The sequence below is a fragment of the Trichomycterus rosablanca genome, chromosome 10, assembly GCF_030014385.1.
Source record: "Trichomycterus rosablanca isolate fTriRos1 chromosome 10, fTriRos1.hap1, whole genome shotgun sequence".
NCBI classification, from domain to species: domain Eukaryota; kingdom Metazoa; phylum Chordata; class Actinopteri; order Siluriformes; family Trichomycteridae; genus Trichomycterus; species Trichomycterus rosablanca.
Window position 1 is genome coordinate 12,010,868 of NC_085997.1, and position 14,111 is coordinate 12,024,978.

The following is a 14,111-nucleotide window of genomic DNA, read 5'->3' on the forward strand; positions in this document are numbered from 1 at the left end:
GCAGTGTGCGGCGTATGGTCTGAGCACTGACAGGCTGACCTCCCACGTCTTCAACCTCTGCAGCAATGCTGGCAGCACTCATGTGTCTATTTTTTAAAGCCAACCTCTGGATATGACGCCGAACACGTGGACTCGACTTCTTTGGTCGACCCTGGCGAAGCCTGTTCCGAGTGGAACCTGTCCTGGAAAACCGCTGTATGACCTTGGCCACAATGCTGTAGCTCAGTTTCAGGGTGTTAGCAATCTTCTTATAGCCCAGGCCATCTTTGTGGAGAGCAACAATTCTATTTCTCACATCCTCAGAGAGTTCTTTGCCATGAGGTGCCATGTTGAATATCCAGTGGCCAGTATGAGAGAATTGTACCCAAAACACCAAATTTAACAGCCCTGCTCCCCATTTACACCTGGGACCTTGACACATGACACCAGGGAGGGACAACGACACATTTGGGCACAATTTGGACATGTTCACTGTGGGGTGTACTCACTTATGTTGCCAGCCATTTAGACATTAATGGCTGTGTGTTGAGTTATATTCAGAAGACAGTAAATCTACACTGCTATACAAGCTGTACACTGACTACTCTAAATTATATCCAAGTTTTATTTCTATAGTGTTGTCCCATGAAAAGATATAATGAAATATTTGCAGAAATGTGAGGGGTGTACTCACTTTTGTGATACACTGTATATACACACATACTATAGCGTTCACTGTGGACACCTATTGTAAGCTTGTCGGATATCTCACTCCTAAAGCACTGACAGGTCAGGCACTGATGTTACATGAGAAGACCTGGCTCACAGGTGACAGGATCATTTGGGCAGCCCTGCTGTATATCCATTTAAAAAAATACATTGATGAGAGACTTACTGGAGTGGATACAGAAGGTGATGTGCGTCTCGCAGGATCCAGCAGCCACATGTTAACATTAAAGAGGGAGACAGGGGGGCAGGGGGAAGAGCAGGGGCCCACTAAAGCAATCGATCACTATCAGACAGAAGATAAAGGTGCGGTCGTCTGTGGTAAAAATGGAAAATCCAGAAAGCTTAGAGTGAAAAGATCTAACCCAGCTGCAGACCTGTAACTCCAGATTTTCTTGAGGGAGGCACTGTCGGAGGTACTCTGTGTGCCTGAGAGTTTGTTAGTGAGTGCTGAAAGCTGGTTTCTGTTTGAGATATGCTCCAGCAGCTCAATGTCTGCATGCAGGTGATCAACCCAACCCAGAACATGAACGCGGTCACAGCCATGCTACACTGACACAGTCAACACCAGAACACTCTGCACAACTTTATAATAACTATAAAATAAGTACACCTAGTGATCTCATGTCTCGCAATGGTAGGAGCCATGCAACTGATAAAAGCAGTGCTTGAGTCCCAGGGTTCAAGTCTCAGGCGGGCGGCGCGGTGGCTCAGTGGGTAGCACTGTTGCCTCAAAGCAAGAAGGTCCCGAGTTCGATTCCCAGGTGGAGCGGTTCGGGTACTTTCTGTGGGGAGTTTGCATGTTTTCCCAGTGTCTGTGTGGGTTTCCTCCGGGAACTCCAGTTTCCTCCCACAGTCCAAATACATGCAAGTGAGGTGAATTAGAAATACTAAATTGTCCGTAACTTGTGAACTGATGAATCTTGTGTAACGAGTAGCTACCTGTCTTGTCATGAACGTAACCAAAGTGTAAAACATGATGTTAAAATCCTAATAAATAAATAAACAAATACAAGGCTGGGCTCACAAATACAGAAGGTGCATAGAAGTGAAGCTAGGTCAACTCTCAGTGCCGGTCCCAAGCCTGGATAAATAGGAGGGTTGTGTCAGGAAGGGCATCCGGCGTAAAAACGATGGCAAAACAAATGTGCAGACAAGTGATCCACTGTGGCGACCATTAAAAAGAGCAGCTAAAGAGAGTCATCATATTACATCATGTTTGTTTGTTTGTTTATTAGTATTTTAACGTCATGTTTTACACTTTGGTTACAACAGTATACAGTATCAAACACAGTCATGGACAATTCAGTGTCTCCAATTCACCTCACTTGCATGTCTTTGGACTGTGCGAGAAAACCGGAGCACCCGGAGGAAACCCACGCAGACACAGAGCGAACATGCAAACTCCACACAAAAAGGACCTGGGCCGCTCCACCTGAGGATCAAACCCAGGACCTTCTTGCTGTGAGGCGACAGTGCTAGCACTCAGCCACCTTCTGCCCCATCATATTACAAGTGATAACAGCTGTATAAAATCAATCACATAAAATTTCAACTTGGTGGCAACAGTTTGGACCAGAACGCTTTCTGTTCCAGCATGACTGCGCTCGAGGTTTACAGAGCGATGCAGGAACTCCACCGGCCTGCAGACGCGTCTGTCACTTCATTTCTTCTCTTTTTTATTTTGCATTCTGTGGTCTCTTTGGATTGTCTTTTCTTTTTTTTTTTTTATTATCTATTTTTTCCCACTTTTTTCCCCCAATTTTTATCCCTATTCTAGTCATGTCCAATTACCCTGATTGTGTCCTCTATACTGGTTTGACCCTTTGCTGCCGACTGAGGACGACTCTCAACTGACTTGCACCCCCTCCGGCACGCAATCAGTACAGCCTGCATTTTTCACCTGCACGAGCTGAGTTCATACACCAAGAGATACTGGGCACGGAGGGTCACACCCCCCTCAATGTTATTCCTCAGCCCTGTGCAGGCGCCGTCAGTCAACCAGCAGGGGCCGCAGTTGCACCAGTTATGAGGACCTATGCTCTGACTCTACCCCTAACCCTGAACAACAGCCAAACGTTGTTCATACTGCCGCCCAACCCAGTCGGAAAGGCAGAGCTGAGTTTCGATACGATGTATCTAGGAACCCAACTCTGGTGCGCTAGCGTACTGTACCGCTGCGCCACCTGAGCGGCTGTATTGTTTTTTCTTCTTTTTTTCTGACGTTCACTCTTTTGTTTCTAGTGCTCGAAAGTGCAATCTGGTGCCTGTACTGCGACACCTCATAAACCTGAGCTGTTGAGTGCGTCCAATGCCTGCCAGATCCTGCCAGAGCCTGCCAGGGCATTACATTCTTATTTACGTATTTACATACCTATTCATTTATTTATTCAGTGAATCACTAATGTATTCACTTATTTACTGACACATTCAGTCATTCACTCATACTCAAATCCAAAATAAAATGTATTGATTAACTTCTTTTACTTTTATTTAATATATTATCATTTTTACTTTTTATTTTATCATTTTATTAATTAAGCTTCTTAGAAGCTGAATCATCCATTAGGTAAAGCACCAGGTGCTTAAGAGGCGCTGCGGTAAAACACGCTAGCACACCAAAACTGTTCCAATCTCAGCTCTGCTACCGGCAGGCTGAGCGCCTACACGGACAATGATTGGCTCGTCTGTCGGGTGGGATGCTGGAGGGAATTCCTTACAACTGATGCAATCACGACCTCTTCTGGCTGATCGATGGTGCCGGCACAGAGACGGGGATGATGGGAGATCAGAGTGTGACTCTCCGTGCGCGAGATCAGACCATATAAACTCGTCTCATGCTGGTGAAAAGATGCAGGACCTATCAGAAGATCAACCATCCAGGCAGCACTCCACAAATCACGCCTATGATTTATGGTAGAGTGGCCAGACGGTACATGACAGCCCGCTTGGAGTTTGCCAAAAGGCACCTAGAGAACTCTCAAACCATGAGAAACAAGATTCTCTGGTCTGATGAAACTTTCTGGCCTGAATACCAAGCATCACGCCTGAAGGAAACCAGGCACCGCTCATCACCTGGCTAATGCCATCCCTACAGTGAAGCATGGCGGTGGCAGCATCATGAAGTTGGGAAAGGGGTTGTTAGTCACAGCTCTCCTCAGATCAAGAGTGGAAATTAGCACCAGCAGAATGGAAGCAAAATGCAGTCGAGTAATTGGATACGACTGGATTGGGGGGGAAATTGAGAAAAAAATGCAAAAAATAATAAATCTTAATATATTCATTTAATGTCGTTTTCAGTGTAACTAATTTAGTGACAGTTGGTTTTGAATGAGTTACAGATCTCTGAGTTTTAATAAACACATTTTAGACTGGTTAAATGAAATCAATACGCATTTATGTCGAGCACACGGTCACTTCAGCTGCTGCTGAGTGTTGTAATATTTCACACCCTCGTCTAATCAAACAGCAGCGTTCAGCCTCTAGTGCTCAGAAGCTCAATCTGGAGCCTGGACTCTGACACCTCATAAAACCTCTGTGGCACCATCAGACAGAAGAAACACTGCCATGAAGTCAAACTGACCTGCTTTTCTGGGCACGGGCAGTTAATCCCATTCCACTTCGACTCCACCGTACAAAGCCTGACCTGTCGGATCTGACCACTGCTGGATCAGGGCTATGCATGAGTGAACCACCCTACGTACACTGCAGCACTACTAAATCCACTTCCTGTTGACGTGCTGGGACCAGGGAGGCTCTGGGGGTCTGACGGCAGGTGAGATTTATGGGGTGCTAAGTATGTACTGCTGTAACCGAGCGAGTCTGCACACCCCCCACATACACACATCTTGAGTCTGTAGTGTGAGGGCCTGATGACTACAACATCAGTATTACGTTTACAATCCTACCACGACCACCCTCCCCACTAAAGCACTGCCCTAGAGAGAAGCACTGCCGCAGGTTCTGACTGTACCAGCACCATTACCTTCTACCCACTAATGTGGAATGTTTCCTATATACACCAATCCGCCATAACATTAAAACCACCTCCTTTTTACACTCCCTGTCCATTTTATCAGCTCCACTTACCTGATAGGTGGCAGATCAGAGGCGTTCACTCGAAAATCAAAAAACTCGGCTCTCGATCGCTATGTGTGAACTGTTTAACGACTCGCGACTCAAGAAAAATATCTAGCATGTTAAGTATCTGGACCTGTCGCAGACTCAAAATCGTTTACTGTGAAAGGTGTTGCAAGCAGGTTGCGAGTGTCAGCGAGTTCTATGTCGAACTACAGCCAATGAAAACACAGGATAAGGAGTGAGGGGAAGACCCAGGGGAGGAGTGTAAAAACGTGAACAGGGGCATAAAATAGTTTCTATCAGTCTACGCCAAACCATAATACCTACGCTGCATTGCAAAAAATATTTATTAACCTCCAACTCACTACAGAACAGAACAATCCCTGACGGTCACGTAGCCCAATCCACTCGGATTCATTTAGTTTTCCTCTCTGCTTTTACGCTGCACATCAGTGCACAAACAACTCGCAACAGATCGCTCGCTTATTGTTGACGTGCATTTTTGGACGTGGTATCATTAAACCCCTCATCACTTCTCGTGTGTGTTTTCATGACAAAACGTAGTTTGGGAGACCAAATAGATTTGCCTGCAATTCTTCCCGGTGATAGATGGTGTAGTGTGTGATCTCCTATCATCGATCAGTCGTGTAGTGTGAAATACACAACGACTTAAAAAACTCCCGATTACAAGAGATCCAGTTGTGTAGTGTGAACTGTACAGAGATCTGATGACTTGGAAAGTTGTATAGTGTGAACTTGGCATTAGACCAACTGTCGGACAGAAATTTTACTCAGTAACAGAGGTGTTTTATTATTATTTTTTTGAATGTATTTTTATTTATTTTTTTATTTTTTTATTATCAATTAATTAGTTTGTTTATTTTACATATTTAAAAAATTATATTTACCTTTGGATTCACAACAATGTCATGACCCTCTGTGACCAGGAGTACTAGAGAGAATAATGCTTCTGCCTTTTGGATAATAGCATTTTTTATTTTAGCAAGACTTGGCATTGTGTGGAAAAAGTGACAGTGATCTTTTTCAAAACTTTGAATTGCACTCACTCACTCACTCACTCACTCACTCACTCACTCACTCACTCACTCACTCACTCACTCACTCACTCACTCACTCACTCACTCACTCACTCACTCACTCACTCACTCACTCACTCACTCTCTTAACCGCTTATCCAGTTAGGGTCGCGGGGTGGTGGGGGATGCTGGAGCCTATACCAGCTTTTCAATGGGCACAAGGCACACAGTTACACTCTGCCAGTCCATTGCAGGGCAGACACACATACACACACCCATTCACCTATAGGGCAATTCAGTGTCTCAATTCAATTCAATGTTTTTGGACTGTGGAAAGAAACCAGAGCTCCCGGAGGAAACCCACACAGACACGGGGAGAACATGCAAACTCCGCACAGAAAGGACCAGGACCTTCTTGCTGTGAGGCGACAGTGCTACCCACCGAGCCACCGTTAAATTGCAGGCAGATGACAAAAAAAAAGTATAACTGTGTAATCACAGTATTGCTATTATTGAAATGCCCAGGCTGATATGGTTACCAGATGCTTCCAAATGTGTTGCATCACTCTCTTTTAGTAAAAGGGACATGTGCACTTTACAAAAGCATGCAGGACATTAATCTGTTTCCTCCAATAAAATGAAATGCTAAATAAATTGAAAGCTAAACTTGCTAAATTCAGCTTTTTCTTGTGTATGTGGACTAAAGCCAGGATATTCTCTCATTACAAATTCTGTTCTGTACTGCCAACTGAGTCCAACTGAGAGAGAGAGAGAAGAAAGAAAAGTATTCTGGTGCAACACTGGGTGTAAAACACACATAAACCTGAACGACTCGAGTGTCGACAAACACACAGAGATTTACAGCTAGCGCTGGGGTTTCCACACTTTTTTTGTGTTTTTGTCCTACAGGTCCGGGGTCAGAAAAGCACAGAGGAATTTTATTTTAGTTTCACCAGCCTGACCCGAACAGCATGCTAGAAGCACACCATGAATCTCTCAGCAGAAAACATGAGGCATGAAGCTATGGCACATATTTCAGTAGCCGATGTCTCTCAGCAGGGGCGCTTATTTGGGGATATCTGCCAGCGGATCATAGAGAGAGAGACCAGAGCTCCCAGCAGGGCTCACACTATATCATCTTAATGATATACACTCTATATCATCCATATCCCATATCCTCAGATCATAAATTCTTTATAAGATATATTTCTATTATCCTTCATATCAATAACTCTAGACAATATATGCATATTATGCAGATACACACCGATCAGGCATAACATTATGACCAGCTGCCTAATATTGTGTTGGTCCCCCTTTTGCTGCCAAAGAAGCCCAGACCCCTGAAGGTGTGCTTTGGTATCTTGCACCAAGAAGTTTGCAGCAAATCCTTTAACTCCTGTAAGTTGCGAGGTGGGGCCTCTATGGATTGGATTTAGATCTGGAGGCCAAGAATTTGGAGGCCAAGTCAGCACCTCAAACTCATTGTTGTGCTCCTCAAACCATTCCTGAACCATTTTTGCTTTGTGGCAGGGCGCATTATCATGCTGAAAGAGGCCACAGCCATCAGGGAATACTGTTTCCATAAAAGGGTGTACATGGACTGCAACAATGCTTAGGTAGGTGGTACGTGTCCCATGTGCCATGTGTCCCCCAGGTAAGCGACGCACACGCACCCGGTCAACCACGTGATGTAAAAGAAAACATGATTCATCAGACCAGGCCACCTTCATCCATTGCTCTGTGGTCCAGTTCCGATGATCATGTGCCCATTGTTGGCGATTTCAGTGGTGGACAGGGGCCAGCATGGGCACCCTGACTGGTCTGCGGCTTTGCAGCCACATACGCAACAAACTGTGATGCACTGTGTATTGATTGATTGATTGATTGATTTTATTGAACCATTTCACATTTTCTAAATAGATGCAATGCCTCATAAGAAACTGAAACAGTCAGGGATAACACAAAAAATCCGTAGACTTATTTCAATTGTGGTCTGACACCTTTCTATCAGAACCAGCATTAACTTCTTCAGCAATTTGAGCTACAGTAGCTTGTCTGTTGGATCGGACCACACGGGCCAGCCTTCGCTCCCCACGTGCATCAATGAGCCTTGGCCACTTCAGAAAATGTACAATAATTTCAATATTATATGGGATAAATCTTTGAGAGAAAAAAAAAAAAAAAAAAAAAAAAACACAATCATTATCAAGTCCGTCTGAAGTTTTTCTTCTTTCCAAATAATTTGTCCTGCACTTTCTAAGTAGCACAATGTAATTGAGACCCTAAAATGCTGCCCATCTAGACATCCTTCTCCAAAACAACACTTTACACTGTGCAGCTCTATACTGTAGATCCCAATAAAAGTTTATTCAATGCAGTGGCTTTGATTCTTACCAGTGTTGTACTGAAATGTTAGTCCAGTTATTCAGATCAGAGTACTCCTGCACATCTCAGCACCCTACCGAGAAAAAGAGAGAAATTTTAAGAAGGGAAAAAGGAATAGGTTTATAACAGGTTTTTCATAATACACTGCCATCTTTGATTCGAAATCTCTATCTAAGCACTTCACTTGAGAAACTATAAAATATCGAGTGTGTGATTAACATGTATAGTATTTAAATGTGTGGAAAAGTGGTGGTAATTATACGATTAATAATCTATTGAGGCAGGTCCTAAAAACACTGGAAAAAGCTGGGCACAATGCAGAAACACCCTGGACAGGGTGACAATAGACCACTGAAGTCCTGCGTCATTCTGTAGTCCTCGCTATGCCCATATTTGGAGACCCGGGTCTAAGCACAATTTCCTATGGGAAAAATTAATAGGGTTTTCAAAAAATCGGCTCTAACGCATCCTGTGCTAAATAAACATGTTCAGAACCCTATATGTTTTGTTCTATGTATATTTTTCTCCTGTACATCACTGGATCCTCTGAATTACAAGGTTGTTAAAGGGTCGAAATACTAATAATGCTACATGAAAGCTAGTGCTACTGCGCATTAATTAGACGTCACTGAACTACACCAATCGAATTGACGGAATGAGCAGCCCGCTTTTGTTGAGTACAACCAGAGCGGTAGAGAGAACAGAGTGGCGACACTCCCATAGGGAATTGTTGTAACGGGGGCGGGACATTTTTTCTGCGCAGCTTCCGGGTTGTGGAGCTCTGTATAGTTCCAAACAACCCATAGAGCCCCATTCATTTCCACTACTTATCAAACATTTTTAGCTGTATGTTGCTTTGTTTTAAAACAATTATGAATTTAATGTCATTAATATACTTAATCCTGTTATTGTTTAGCATTTGCTCAGCACTAAATGTTACATGTTTATCTTAATTAATAGGTATAACCCAATTTAGCTTAGTCAGTTAAGCTTAATTAATGACACACGAGTCTTTTCACCTAAAATGAGGTGATTAATCAAGAGTCTTGTTACAGAAATGATCATAAAACATTAGAACCACAATAAATCATTATACTTTTACTTTCATACTTAAGTACATTTGAAGGTAAATTTAGTTTAGTACTTTAGTGGAGGTAAAGAGTATTTTTACTTTTACTACTACTTTTACTGGAGTAATATGTTACCTTGGATATCTCTACTTTAACTCAACTACATGGTTTGTGTACCTTGTCCACCACTTACATTAGACAAAATGAACTAGTGCATATTCATAATGAATTCATTCATGTATTACATGTAGGAATCAATTATTAATCACTCATGAAGTAAGAGATGAATTAATGCTATTTCATGTACCTGCACTATAATGTTAAAGGTACGGTAGTGTGTTTATCAATCTGTTCATTCAGTGCAGGTAAACCTTATGAATCCAGCACATGACTTAGTGTTTAGCCAAAATGATTATTATTATGAATCCTCAGGAAAGTGAAGGAAGATTAGTTTATGCAAAAAACAAAACATAAAAAACTTTAATGTCTATACTGTATATTGTCTCTACTACTTAATGATATCGCATTATGTAATGTATGCTAATATAATGTACTGTGTGTTAACAAGAACGACCTATTAACAAGTCATTATAAACATCAATCTTCCACTTTATATACCAAATTGACATTAAAGCAGATGCAGTAAATGTAAACGCAGTTGAAAATACCCAGAAATTGTACAAATGTTTATTATTTGCCGTTTAATATTTCATTTACTGCTGCCTGTCCCATTTGAGAACATGACAGCGCCGGGTTTGTTTGGAACTATTGAGGGTTACATGAACCACGTGACCGCGTAGCGGCGAGATCAAGGAGTGTCGCAACTCTCTCTATCTACGGCTCTGAGTACAACCAAAGGCGTAACACCCAACCATCCTTGCTTTCTACTTTAATGTAGCTAGCTACTAAAAATATAAACTAAAACTTGTGAATATCACTCCACTGTTACACTGGTGAATCGTGCTGCTTCGTGCGGTTATTTAAGAGGCTTATAAAAGAAAAAAAAAGAAAAAATGAAGAGGCTTCCAGTCTACAGTAGTGACGTCAATTCAGTGCGCAGTAGCATTAGCTTACATGTAGCGCTATTCGTATTTTGATTCTTTAACGACTTCATAATTCAGAGGATCCAGTGATAATAGACAGAAGAATCTCCATAAAACAAAACGTAACAGCTTTGGAACATTTTTTATAACTACAGGAGAGACAATTTGCGAAATCTCCATTCATTTTTCCCATTCAAAATTTCTCTTAGACCCGGGTTACCAAAGATGGGCATGACAACATGGCGTGGACTACAAACTGACGACACGACTTCAGTGGTCTATACAACCACACTCCTACCCCCAAGAGGCGGTGGACTAGTGTAATAGACTGCTGTGTCACCCAAGCACCTATCACACAAACATAACTGGCCATGTGCTACTGGACAATGATTACGCAATGTTTACTTGTGATGTAGATCCACATGTAAAGTCTTTTGGTTAAAACCACTTATTACAGCAAATTTAATTAAAATAATGTTATTTCTCTTGAACAGCATGTTGTGCTCTAGCATCCTGCACCTTAAAACATAGACTGGACTTATTACCTAGAGTGTTTGTGACGTAGTGAGTATTGTCCTGTAAATGACTAATGCTGATACCTTTTTAAGGTGCATTACCACGTCATGTAGAGTTGTCCTGGATAGACACAGAATCCACCATGACCATTAAATACATGCTGGCTAAAAGGTGATGAAAAGCTAGTTGGTCTGGGCTCAAAGACTACAGCCAGGTATTTAAAACTATTTGAACCTGCTATGTAACATCAGTCCAGAAAAAAAGAATAACCATGTCAAAACCCTAAGCCTAAAGATTTCTCAATGCTGATTTTTCTTTATGATATATTGGCGTTTCTTAAGGAGTGCCATACTTCAGGCTTTTCTCAAACCATTTAAGCTAAATTCCAACATCTGCAGCAGGTATTAACAAGCAGATTCCAGAAATGCCTGTCATCTCGTCCGTGCAGGATTTGCCTCTGCATTCATGGGCTGAGGTGCAATGCAATCTAACACACCTTCATACAATCACTTAGCCGAATGATTCACACACACACACACACACACACACACACACACACACACACACACACACAAAGAAACTTTTAAATAATAAACAGAACTAATATTTAGTATATTTAGGTACCTTTGCCAGTGTTGGAATTGATGCATCACCTAAAAGTCTTTCACCATTGGCAACCAGATTAAAAATAACATTTGCTAACAAATACATACAGACCACAAGTCAGAATGTCTGAATTGTGCAAATATGGTAAATATGGATTCTCAGACTGATTCTGGCAGTGTAATTATTATTATTATTATTATTTATTTTTCTTTCCGAAGCAACGCTACTATTTATCCAGGCTGGATCCAGCACTACAAGTGCACTGATGTGTGTCCCCCTATGGCTAGGTTCATGTAACACCATGTGACTTCTGTATTTGTGAGCCAAGCCCAGGATTAAACCTCCTCTGAACTCAGACACTGTTGTTACCAGCAGCAGTCACGGTCACTGTGGAAATTATGCTCTCTGCTGACCGGTCATGGGCGACACTGTTGACAGTCAAGCAACTTTACATCCATGCAGGAAAGAAATCAGTGGTTCAAAATCAGCAAGTTTGACTAGATTTTCTAAGGTGCGTGCTCATGTGAAGTCTAAAAAATGACAAGAGCATCATCCGCATCTAAGCCCATGTTGATGTAAAGCCTGCTTGACTGTGGACATTGTCATCTGTGTTTCAACAGCTTCTAATTCATCACACAAGACATATATACACTGTATGACAAAAAGTTCAGTTGTGACAACCATGACCAAATTCCCACAGATACACTCTGAAACTTTAAGGAAAGCCCTAGCAGTGGAGTGAAGGCTGAAAGATGTCCAACAAACATATGGTCAGGTGTCCAAAACGTTTTGGTCTTTTTTTTGAGGTGTTTTATGTGGCTGGTGAATAAATCTGAAACTAAATAACTATCATAGCATAAGAACATACACTGCATAGACACAAGTATGTGGACATTAAAATATGACATCCACAACCATAGTCGTTAATAAGGGGGCGTGGGGTGCCCCTTTGCTGCTTGCTACCAGTTACTTTCAGAGTGTGACTCAATGTCTGCATTCCAGTTCATCACAAAGGGGTTGATGGAAGTTAAAAATCAGGGTACTTGGGCCGCTCAGGTGGCACAGCGTTAAAAACACACGCTGGAACCAGAGCTGGGATCTCGAATACATCGTATCGAATTTCAGCTCTGCCTGCCGGCTAGGTTGAGCGGCCACATGTACAACGATTGGCCTGTTGTTCAGATATGGGTGGGATAAAGCCGGATAGGGTCTCTCTCTCATAACTAATGCAATTATGACCTCTGCTGGCTGATTGATGGCGCCTGCACAGAGATGAGAAAATAGTGCTCTCAGGGTGTGTCTCTCCGTACACAGTGCTGAGCTGCACAGCACTTGTCAAAGTGTAGGTGATAAGATGCATACAGCATGGTGCCCACGTGTTGGAGGGGGCGTGGGTTAGCTTCGTTCTCCTCAATCAGAGCAGGGGTAGGCATTGGTGGAGAGGAAGCATGACGCAATCGGACAATTGGATGCGCTAAAAAAAAAGGGAGAAAAAAGGGGAGAAAAATCAGGGTACATCCTGAACTGTCTGATTAATACTCAGGTACCTCAACAGCTGATCCAACACTGTCCACAAACTGTTGCCACAAAGATGTCACGAATGTCAGAGTGTAATTTAGCATTTCAATTTTACTGGAACTGAAGGTTTTCAACACAAACCATCAAACAGTCAAAGGTAGTGTTCTTTTTTCTGTTTTTAGATCAGCCCATTAGCCTGCCAGAGTGTTAGATGTGATTTATCTTTCAAAAAATGTTCACTGCTGCAGAATCGATTTATAGTTTTTCGTCAATTCAGGTGATGCCTGGCATTAAAATAATGTACTTTGTTGTGCCCTCAGGGAAATGTTACACTAAATGTCTGAGTAAGTGTACACATCAGCTGGCCATACATTTAGACCCAAAAAGCCATTTAAACGTGTAAACGTGTCGTTAGTTTAAGATAAGATCAAAATATACTGCCTAGCTTGACACTCTGACTTAAAATACTTAGAAATGCACAGTGCCTTTTATTTCAAAGCTTAAAATTAACATTCAACATGCATGACACAGTTCAACCCAGATTGTGCAATCCTGTACATCTCACTGTTCAATTTTTCATCAAAGCAGACACAAGGGAGTTTCTGCAGATTTAGATCTTAGGCTGATGTACAGCTGCTTGCTATACAAACCCAAACCCTAACGCTCTGGATGAACAGTCCCTGTCCTGATGTTGTTAGCGTATGCAGATTAGAACTATTCGGTACAGAGCAAAACCAAACTACGTGATGTGGATGAGAATTTTCCGGTTTTAGGTTCAATAGTAATACACTTCACAGCAACTACACAAAATAACGTTTTGAAGAACATAATGATTGAGACAGTTTGCATCATGTTATACAAGTGACTGTAAGATCCTTAACGTATTAGCAAGACTAGACTCAGAGTCTAGGTGCAAAACTGACCCCTAACCCTACATTTATACTAGCAGGCTAAAGGTAGCTGATGTTGCTGAATTGTCTCCATAGAGCAGTGGTCCCCCACTGGGTCACGAACCGGTACCGGTCATTTATTACTGTAGTCCATTTGTTTCTCTGCATGCTTTGTTACCCCCTTTCATGTTGTTCTTCAATGGTCAGGACCACCACAGGACCACTACAGAGTAGGTATTATTTGGGTGGTGGATCATT

The 14,111-nt window shown here is 42.2% G+C and overlaps 1 protein-coding gene across 1 annotated transcript in view; it reads right to left on the bottom strand.

Moving 5' to 3' along the window:
* thrab (thyroid hormone receptor alpha b) overlaps positions 1-14,111 on the bottom strand; it is a 261,868-nt gene that overhangs the window by 116,614 nt on the left and 131,143 nt on the right. The window contains exon 3 of the mRNA XM_063002834.1: positions 8,220-8,283. The gene's annotated coding sequence lies outside the window, so the exon portion shown is untranslated. The remainder of the gene's footprint in view (positions 1-8,219; positions 8,284-14,111) is intronic.